Source organism: Mesocricetus auratus, unplaced genomic scaffold (assembly GCF_017639785.1).
Source record: "Mesocricetus auratus isolate SY011 unplaced genomic scaffold, BCM_Maur_2.0 Super-Scaffold_100022, whole genome shotgun sequence".
NCBI classification, from domain to species: domain Eukaryota; kingdom Metazoa; phylum Chordata; class Mammalia; order Rodentia; family Cricetidae; genus Mesocricetus; species Mesocricetus auratus.
The window spans coordinates 11,437,675-11,448,847 of record NW_024429203.1 but is presented as its reverse complement, the minus strand read 5'-3'; the positions used below and the strand labels follow the sequence as shown (position 1 = coordinate 11,448,847).

The window sequence follows — 11,173 nt, the reverse complement described above, 5'->3', positions numbered from 1 at the left end:
ACACAGGATAGAGTCAGGAGGGCAATCCAGCGAATACTGGACACCCCAAGTTTGTTTTTCAACATTCTTAAGTATCCCAACCAAAGGGGGAACATGGCAAAAAGACCTCTTTATCATGTACAAGAAACAGAATGACTTTCTTAATTCTCCAAGCATTTGGTAACCACACCTTACACTCAACTTCTCATTGTCTGAGTTGAAGTCAAGAATAACCACACCTCAGACCAAGTCTGTTGTTATTTAGATAAGACATCCATGACCAAGATCAAACATCCTACAGTAGCCATGTCTTAGACACCATTAGGTCTTAATGACTTTAACCTTGGAAGAGTAAGGACAGTTTTTAAACTCTCAGACCTTAAGTCAAGATGAAGCTGAACCATCCCTGTGAGCCCTGACAGTACTCAGGGCAATCTCTTAGATGCTAGTCCATCTCTCTAGGCCCCTACTTGTTGTTATTGTTTTAACAATTTAGTGTCATAATACATATTATGGGCATAGGATTTCAGTTGGGTAGCACTTGACTCCAGTCCTGCCTTCCCTGAAAAATTTAGCTTTTTGTGTGAAAATAAATTCCTATCTTACACCATTCAATTCAATTCCAGATGGATAGTGAATCCAAATGTCAGAGGAAAACATAAAGATATTAGAAGATGGTAGCATGTGACTGGAATCTGTACCTGGGGAAGAGGGGACTGCAGGCCTCAGGGATGGGCGGGGTTTTCAGTGAGAATCCAAGGTTCCTATAGCTTTGGGCTAGGGATAGAACTTTCTTTTGTATGTGTGTACATATATGTGTGTGGGTATATGTTCCTGTGTGTGCCTGCGGGGGAGGTCAAAGGTTGGCCTCAAGCATCTTCCTCCATTACTGTCTTCCTTATATATGGAGGTAGAATCTCTCTGGGACCTAGAGCTTACCAATTAAGCTAGACTAGCCATCGAGTTCAGGAAGGCCTGTTTCTGCCTCCTCATGTTGGGATTACACTTGGGTCACCTCATCTACCCCCTAGCCACATGGGTGATGGTCATCTGAACGCCAGTTCTCAGCTTCAGGGAAGGTGATTTTTACCTGCTGAGGCATCTCCCCAACTCTAGAAACAGATTTTTTAATCAAGATGCAAAAGTTGTTAATTGTCAAAGAAACTCTACATGATTTGACTATTACAACTAGGATTTTCTTCTTTAAAGTAAACAGACACATAAACTACAAACTTTGGGAATGTTTCAAATAAATATAGCTAATAAAACATTAGCTATAAAAATACACATAAGGTATGGGTGCTGGAGAGGTGGCTCAGCAATTAAGAGCATTTGCTGTTCCTGCAGAGGACCAAGTGTCAATTCCCAGAACCTACATGATGGCTAACAACCATCTATATCTCAAGTTTCAGGTGATCCAAATGGGCCCTTGGGCATCAAGAATACATGTGGTGCACATACATCCATGTAAAACATGCATACACATACAATAAAATAAATCTAAAAACTTTAAAAACCTCTTATTCATATAAAGCAAAAATTGTGTGCGTGCTCACAAAAAAAAAAGCCACTCACCTTGTTAGAAAGTGGACAAAACCCAGAAAGAAGCATTCAAGGAGAAAGAGACACATAGGATTAATAAATGTAAAACATTCACTTTGCCAGCTATTATAAAGATCTCTTTTCCTCATGCAATGCTGGTGTATATCTACGGATGGACAAGTCCTAGAGATCTGACAATAGCAAATGTTGGGAATTAAAATTAAACACCTCATCTTAACACACAGTTTCCTCCTTTACCTTTATAAACCAACATCTGCGTATGTGCTATGTCTGTCTCCCCTCTTTCCAGAGGTAATCCGTTGTCCCTCCAGGACAAATGTCCCTGCCCCCCTTCCCTTGTCCCTTCCCCCTTGCCCCCACCCCTGTCTCCTTTACCATCTCAACCTAGCCCATTCTAACACAGACCTCCCCTTTCTCTCCTCTTGAAAACGACACCTGCAAAGTCCGTCACCTGCCTAAGTCAGAAAGCAGCCACTTGAGCTTTTCTGCCCTGCTTAGTAAAGGAACTCTCTGTGAAAACAGGTGTTTGGGTGAGGTTTGTGCTTAGTCCGGCATCTGTAATGGAGCCCCTGGCAGTGTGGGAGACCCCTTCTGAGTGCACCATATACTGATACAAAAATAATCACAACTGAACTTTCCAAAATAGAAAAAAAAACCCTCATGGATACACAGAGAAATAGAAGTATACTTACCAAAAAGAATATTCTACAGTCTGAAAACAAAAAGCTGCAGCTCAACTCCTTTACAGGGATGAATCTAAACAGCATCAAATTGAGTGAAAGAAAGCATGTTCCAGAAGACTTCATACAGCATTTTTCATAAAATTTAAAAATGATGCAAAAATTAAAATTAAGTAAAGCTAAATAATTTAGGCAAACATGGGCTGTGTGAGATAGAAGCCTGTTCAGTGCAATAATCAGGGACGTGGTTATCTCTGGGCATAAGATGATATCATTTGAAGAAAAACACACAGAGGGTTGTGAGGTACCTGTCATATTCTGGTTTGGGTTTGGACAATGGGATAGAAGCGATACACTATTCGGTATAGGTACATGTGTAAAATAATGTAAAACATGGTGTATTAATTTTTACACCTCTGTAACAAAATACCTGACAATGGCAACTTATCAAAGGAAAAGATTTACTTTATTCCAAAATGTGAGGGTACAGTCCACCATGGCAGGACAGGGATGGTGCCAGGAGCATGAAGTCACTGGCCACATTGTATCCGCAGCAGGAAGCAGCGAGGGCTGAGGGCTTGTGTTCTTCTTTTTGTGCAGTCCAGGGCTCTGGCCTGTGGAAGGATGTGGAAGGAGGCTGTCATCATTTAGGATTGGTCTTCCCACTTCCATTAATCTAGAGACTTTCATGGGTATGCCCAATGGTTTGTCATCTAAATGATTTACTCCTATCAAGTCAGGTTAATATTAATGCTCACAGATAGTCTTTGATGGATCAGTGGGGACAATGTGATTAAGTTCTGTGGCCCTAAGATCCAATTTAGTCAATTAATAAGTGAGAAACCTGGCTCCCCACATGCTAATTTCTCTGAGCTGTGGTTGGCTGTTCAGTGTGTCTTCAGTTTTCTTGCTATGGAGAAATGAAAAACATGGGTTAGTATAAAAGTTAACTAAGTAATAAATGAAATTAAACTACTGAATGAAACACTGTAATATATGACTTGTGCAGGGTAAAATGTGAATTACAATAGCTTTATAGAGCTATAACTCAAATCCCATACGACTCATTTGAAGTGAATAATTCACTATTTTGTAGTATACTCAAAGAGTTATGCAACTATTATTATTGGAATAAATTTTAGAATATTTTCATCACTCCAACACTCCTGCTCCCATTGCCAGCCATTTGTATTCCCTTCCCCCATCAGTACAATTACTTTCCGTCTCTGGACATGTAATGTAAGTGGAATCCCACGATATCTTTAGCCTTTTCAAACGGTAAATTCTTACAGTGCAGCCGTGTGAGTCTTCACTGCTGCTAATGTTCTACAGCTTAGCAGCCCACGTTAACATTGGCAGTGACGGCTTCGGGGAGATAGATAGGAGACATTCTTAAATGGGTTAGCTAACTAAGGAAACAGGTCCTAGACTGGGTCAGGCTGATTTCAGCTTACTTTTATTTTTACCCAAGCATGCTTAGTTCAAAAGAAATGCTCTTTTATTCCAGCCAGTGTGCTTTTCCTCCATGGGAATTTCAGATTACCTGCCCTGTCTCACCCAACCAAGTCCCTGTGGTCACTTAAAAAGACCACATGGCCACGTGCACCTTCTTACACATTGCAAGCTGGTGTGCCATCCAAGACAGGCTCCTCAAAGCGTCTCCCCTGCCTCTGAGAAGTGGATGTGGCATCAGGGATTCTCATGCCCATGGTCAGGAGACTTCACTGGAGACACAGGAGAGGGATCGTGCCAGGTGCAATCCGAGAAAGAGAAGAGAGACCTAACCCTGCCTTACTCACTACAGAGTATAGAAGCTCAGACAGTACTCTAGCTCCAGATTCTGTTCCGCACTCCGAGGGCTCCTGCAGAGAAGACCAGTAAAGAACCAATTGTAAAAGCCAGCATGGAGGTTCCCCAAATAAGAACTAAATGCAAGCGCCACATGACCCATCTGTAGTACTCCCAGGGGGATAGATAACAACAGGGTTCTTAAGTCAGAATCCCACAGGTATCTTCACATCCACGTTTACCAATACAATGTTCACAGTGGCTCAGATAGGAGACCATTCTAGATGTCCAGAGGGAGGAAGCCGACCAGCAAGAGGTAGGTCGTGGATAAAGATGAGCTAAGTACAGTGATATAAATGTGTGAAATCTTTATAATGAAACGGGTTGTTTTATGCTCAGACTAAAAGCATTTCAAAACAGGAAGAAAATACAAAGTAACAAGCTAAACAGCAGCAATGAACAGGATGGGTGTCCAGGTCTGTTTGATTCTGAGCCCGGCATCTTGGTCATTACCCAATAATGCCTCCACTTGTAAGAAAATGCTATCCCCCCCTCCCCAAAATAATCCATTTTAGAGTGAGGATGATAATTATCTTAATTTCATACAGTATCTTTTTTTGTTATTCCGAGAAGGCTAATTTTCAGTTTCCTTTAGAATCAAGTTGGGTTAAAGGCTTGAAGTATTCTTTGGCTGACTAAAGTTGTTCAATATTGAATCACTTATTTCTAAAAAACACTTACCTGTGGGGAGAGTAGCAATTAGCACTTCAGAGAATACGTGCCAGCGAATGAGTAGCAGACTGTTGACTTAAGAGTTAGCAAAACATACAGAACTTGCTAAGTCTCTAATTATTGGTGTTCGGCAAAGGACAAACCTGCCGGCTCTAACTGCTGGGGGGGGGGGGGGGGGGAGAAATGAGACTGCTCCTTCACAGTCACTGGGCCAGGCCCACTCCAGCATCTAGCTGTACCCACCGCACACTGGAAACAGATGGCAGATGGCAAAGAAACGGTTTGACATAGTTTAACACACTCATGCAAACCCACCATGTCGTCTGTTTGCCCTGTGGAGATTGCAGAATGTCTAAATTGGTGGGATCCGTGTCTTACAAAACAGAGAAATGATTTCTCCTTGGCTGTGCATTTATTCGGAGGATGGGCTATTGCTCTGGGAGATGCATATGTTCCCACAGAGAGACAGACATGACTGGCCCTTTCTTTCTTAGTTAGCCCCAAGGGAGCTTACTGGGGCCTGATTAAGCAAAGAAAGCATCACACGTTCTTCGACAGCTCAGAAATCCCTGGGGTTGAGTTGAATTTTAGGTGAAGGGTTCACGTCAGTGCCAAACTGGTTTGTGCTATCTCATCACTGTCCATACTTGACAAAACCAGCTTTTGTAGGCTGCTCACAGTGACAGCCAGGGAATAAGCACATCTGAGACCCGGAGGAAGAAACACCTGGTGGCACTCCCTGCAAGAACAGGGCTTATTTCTTATTAAATAGCTTCCTGACCTAGTTCCAGAAGCAGGCACTTCAAAAGGAGCCCAACTTCCAAGTTCACATCTTTGTCCTTGTCCCCTGGCTGCCTTCTCATCGCCAGCCTCAGGAGCCTGAGCTCCTAGGATTCCCCCATCCATCTCCTAAGTAGTTAGCCAAAGCGGGACACCGAGTCCAGTGGTATCTTTGTTTCAAGGCTGCACATTTATTCCAAAGGAATTGCACAGGTTCTCAGTCTGCTCTGAATGAAGTGCAGGGTGGAGGAGAGGCCGTAGCTCTTACTTAATGAGGAAACAGTGCCCTCCCACCTGAGGAAAAAAAATAGTAGGTTTGGTGTGTGAGTGGGGAGTCCTCTTATAGAGTCTGACAGTAGGAAAAAAAAAGTTCCCGGCACTGATTCACGTCCATGGGACACTGTGTTGCTTCAGTTTATTCTTACCTGAAGCAGGATGGGCTGGTGATTGTACGGGAGCTTAAAGCACTGAAGATGGACACTTCAGAAGAGCTGTACGGCATCTGCTGCCACCCAGATTGCTTCTAGAACACACTTGTTTGGCTGGTTGGTTGGTTACCTGTTTTGTTGTTGGTGGCGTTTTTTTTGTTTGTTTGTTTGTTTGTTTGGTTTTTCTGAGCTTTCTGGAACTCCCTTTGTAGCTTGTAGATCAGGTTTGCCTCCAAGTCACAGAGATCCACCCGCCTCTGCCTCCCGAGTGGGTGCACCACCAGCGCCTGGCAAGAATATCATGGAACTTTCAAGACTTTTTCTACAAATTATTAAATGAATGCTTGCAATCTGATATGGATGAATGGCTTGTATTGCCAGCAACCTGCTTCCAACTGCAGATACCACTGCTAACAAGGGGAGTCCCTCTTGTCCCATCCCTTGGCACATAAGCCCATTATTATCACCAACAACAACTTTTCTGTCACCACTAGCTCTGTTCATTGTTCTAATTGCTATCACAGGTTGCTTTCTGGCATGTCATTCACATTCATGTCTAAATTGAATTCCACACTAACCTCAATAACCCTTCGAAGCTAGGGGCTACCACTCTCGTTTTATGTACAAGGGCACTAAAACCAGCAGAAGCAACCCACTCAAAGCCTGGAAATAGCAAAGTAGGAGTTTTGATGTACACTCACTGTCTTTTTTATAATCCTCCTACAATGTCAAGGGGAATGTGATGTCTACTCACATGAAAGGATCTAAAGGGAAACAAAACATGCATTTTCCGGGAAAACGCCAGACTCACCCTGAGCCAAGCATCCCCATTTTGATGATGTCTCTTGTTGTACCGAGGCTGTCCATTACTACTCTGGTCAGTTAGAGCTCACCTGGAGTTTGTAACCTGTGACCACAAGCTTGATTAGATTCTCAGTCATGATATGCGTCTGGTATGGAAATGTTATTTTCTCTGTAGCAGAATCCATTCTTCCACCATAGGCTGAGCCATACTTGGAAGAGTGCTAGTCATTACTGGAACATTCATGGAAACTCAATAACTTGGAATTAGTCTCCAGAAATGTAAAGATCGTAAATACTTCCTGATGCTACATTCTTACTGATTTATTATTGTAAAATCTTAGGAACTGGATTGTGCTCACCATGGAAATGATGTCACTTCAGCATCTATTTATTACAAGTTCACCTTATGGTCCATGAATCAGGCTTTATTGATGATTTATATAGTCAAACGTCTTCTAGAAAAGAGCTGTCAAGACCATGCTAGATGGGCCCATGATATGAACCCTTGATCTTTCATGTACTGAAGGAACTGGTGGTCTGCAGCAGATAATGAAAAGTGAACACATCTCTTACACTTATACACTGAGCCATCTCATTTCCCCGCCATCTGTGAGTGACATGACAGTCCATTGTGCTCCTAGAGGGGCATGGTCTTCACTTGCTGACCACTGTCTCCTCAGCAGCAGCCCAGTTCCCCTGACCTCTAAGTGCTGAAGATCGTTCAGTCTCCACCTTTGGAATGGTGGTGTTCTCTGGGCAGCACCGTCTACTCTTTCCTGTTTAAAGGCACCTACACACCAACAGCTTCCTCTCCAGGTCTGAACCCAGAGTGCCAGCCTGGCTTTCTTGCTGCCCACCCTAGACTTCACTTGTCCAAATCACAATTTGTGATCTTTCTTTACCCCATCTTCCATATCTCAGCTAACTCAGGCCCTCTATTCATCAGTTTGTCCTATAGTGTCATAGGAAGTCCTGTTGGCTCTAATTTCAAAGATTTCAAAATTATTTAAATATTATTTTTATTTATTTTTTAAAGATGCTGTACATGCATACAATGTATTTTTGTCATCCCCTACGACCTCCTTCAAGGTCTCCCAAGGAACCTCAAATATACCATCCTTCCAACTTCATATCCTTAAAAAAGAAATCCACTAAGTCCAATTAACACCACCCATATGCCCCATATGCACAGTTTTGTTGAGCACTTCACTGTAACATAGGCTGAGCAGCCACAGCCTCAAAGAAAAGTGATTCCCTGTAGAAGCCATCACCTGCCATCCCTCTTCTCTTGGAGCAGAGCCTCAGGGTTTCCTCCTGGACCTCAGCCCTGCTGGGTTGTTGGCTGGCTTTCTCCTCTGCAGGTCTTATTCTAAGTAACCACAACTGCTATGAGTTCATGTGCACCATAACCCATTTGTGTTCAGAAGATTTCACAGTCATCTCCTCTATCCTCTGATTCTTCCATTTTCTCTACTCCCTTGTAAAATGTGCCCAGATATGTAGCTTCAGTAGTGTAGTGGTTATCACATTTGCCTTACACAGGTATGCTCCCAGAATCTCCACACACATGTCATTGTGTAAATACCCAGTAATTTACACATGTTAAAAATAAATACATGTGATAGTACAATAAAATATATAAAAGATGTTCACAGAATCTTGAGTTGGGGAAGAAATATGCTATGCATACTTCTTTGGGAGAAAAGATTCTCACATAGGATTGCCTCCTGAATGCTAAAATACTCACCTATCAGGTAGGGTATGCCTGCTGATGCAACTCTGGCAAGATGGTTATGGAAGCAACCAACGTTTTCTGATTGGATTTTAAGCCTGGTCCACAGAAGGGAGTTCATGCCTGGGACTATAAACCTGTCAAAAGCCCATGTCTGGAAGTTGGGACCCATCCCATACCGTTGTTTGATAAATGGTCATGTTGTCAGAAGGCTTTCTAAATATTTATGCTTATATGCATATATTTTTGCTACTTTCTATCTTGGCCAATGAAGTTTCTTTGATATTTGGGTAGTGATTAATACAGAGATTAATAAATGTTCAAAGAGCTGAGACTAAGTGACTGTGTGTGCTTAGTCATATATCGGTCATGACTATTTACAAATTTGACAACTCCTCTTTATTTCCAAGCTCCTACCCTAGTCCAAGGAATCATGTTCTTCAGTCTGATGACTGACTGACTGATGGACTGACGACTGACTGACTGACTGACTAAAGGAAATTGTCTCCTCATCAACCTCTTGCCTCCACCCTTAAGCCTTCCAGTCTATTCTTCATGCAGCAACAACAGTAATGACATGGAAACTGGAGTTTAGTTGTGTCATTCCTCTGTTTGAAAATATTCAGTGGCTTCCCAGTGAATGGCAAAGTTCTTACAGGGGCCCACAAGGCCCTGTGTGATCTTGACTTTATTACTTCCAAGATTTTTTTTCTTACTTGTTCACCTTCAACTCCAGTCGTCTCCTTGATTTTCCTAAATACATCAAATCCATTTCTACAAGAAGAGCTTAAACGTCCAGGTGACTTACTCCCTAATTTTGTTCTGATCTCTGCTTAGAGGTTGCTTTCGGGTCTTCCTTGACCCAAACTCTACCCTTTCACTCTCTGCTCTCTCACTGGACTTACTCTGTCATTGCATGTATCACCATGTAACATCATACACATGTATGTATGTGTTCTGTCTGCCCAACTTTACTAAGTCTCTATGGAGGCTGTGGATTTTGTGTTGTTTTGTTTACCAACTTCAAGAATTGGGCATATTGTGAGTAGATATTTCATTAATATTTATTGAGCAAAGACCTCATTTCCTAAAATAGGTCGTCTTCCTTGTCATCTTCACTGGATTTAGAACCACCAAGGAAACACCTTTCTTGGAGTGTCTATAATGGAAGAGTGGCTATGAATGTGGATGGCACCATTCTATAGGGGTCCTGAAATTTCTTAAAGAATGAGAAATTAAGATAAACAATAACCTTCATCTCTCTCTGCTCCCTGATGGTGAATGTGATGTGACCAACTGCTTCACAGTCCACTGCCATAACTCTCCCTCTGTGACAGACTGTGTCCTCAAACTGAACCAAAACAAACCCTTCCTTTCATAAGTGTTTTTTGCCACAGTAATGAGAAAAGTAACTAATAAAGAGATGATTCTTCAAGAAGAGATAAGACCTAACTACTCATATAAAGAGGGAAGATTGTTTTTCCCTTAAATTTTTTTACTTATTCTTTGAGAGCATCATACATTTATAATATTCTTTCCTGTATCCTAACTCTTCCCAGATCCTTCTCCAATCATATCTACCTAACTTTATGATCTTTCTCTCTCATTAAGAGAGAGAGGGGGAGAGAGAAAAGAAAAAGAAACAGAAAAAAGACACTAAAAGTCAAGGAGTCCATTTTGTGTTGACCATCTATCCTCTCTTGGACATGAGGCCTGCACTGGAATGTGGTTGACAGACCCAGTGTCACTCCATTAAAGAAAACTGATTGTCCCTTTCTTGGAAGCTGTAATTTGCAAATGGCAAATTATTGGCAATGGGTGGGACTTGTGACCACATCCCCTCATCATGCTGGGGTTTTTGACTGGTTTGAGTTTGTACAAGTCTTTTACAGTCTGAGTCCCTGTGTGTATCTTCCCTGTTATGTCTAAAAATACTGCTTCTTTAAAACAGTACACAACCTCTGATTCTCACAAGATTTCTGCCCTCCTTCAGCATAGATCCCTGAGTCTTGAGAAGAAAGGTGTAATAAAATCATCTCATTCAGGACTGAACACTCCCAAGTCTCTCACTTGCCAGGCAGTAGTGGCACACACCCTTAATTCCAACACTTGAGAGGCAGAAGCAAGTGGATCTCTGTGAATTTGAGGTCAGACTGGTCTACAGAGCAAGTTCTAGGACAGCCAAGGCTACACAGAGAGATCCTGTCTCAAGAAACAAACAACAACAAAAATTACTCTGAATGTTTTTCAGTTGTGGGTCTCTGTGTTAATTACCATCTACTTCAAGAAGAAGCTTCTTTGCTGAGAGTTGAGTGATCCACTGATCCATAGGTATAGAAATATGTCATTATAAGTTGTCTTATTAATATTTTCATTTAACAGAATAATAGTAGTAAGTTTTCCCCTGGGCCCACAACTTATCTAGTCTTACTTAGGTTCATAGGCTCATTAATAGGATCAGGTATGGGTTCCATTTCATGGAGTCAACCTTGAATCCCTTTTTTTAAAAAGTAGTTGGGTACTCCCCTAGCATTCATGCCACTATTTCAGCAGTGTGCAGATCTTGTAGGCAGATAGTTATTACAGCTTGCAGGGTTTGTAGTTGGGTAAGATTGATTCTGACCATAGGAAATAGTAACTCAAAGTCATAGATGCCTAAGAGAACATTGCAGATTCAGAAACGTATG

General features: G+C 41.9%; 1 long non-coding RNA gene across 2 annotated transcripts; it reads right to left on the bottom strand.

The window, feature by feature from the left end:
- Positions 1-2,669: 2,669 nt before the first annotated feature.
- On the bottom strand, positions 2,670-9,929 carry LOC121133515. 2 transcript variants are annotated; one of them, XR_005870380.1, is made up of 4 exons: positions 5,948-9,927; positions 3,837-4,084; positions 2,981-3,132; positions 2,670-2,836 (listed from the first exon to the last, which is right to left on the bottom strand). It is a non-coding gene; the product is annotated as an uncharacterized LOC121133515 (long non-coding RNA). The 2 variants fall into 2 exon arrangements; XR_005870379.1 differs by having other exon boundaries at positions 3,837-9,929.
- Between the last annotated feature and the right edge of the window lie 1,244 nt (positions 9,930-11,173).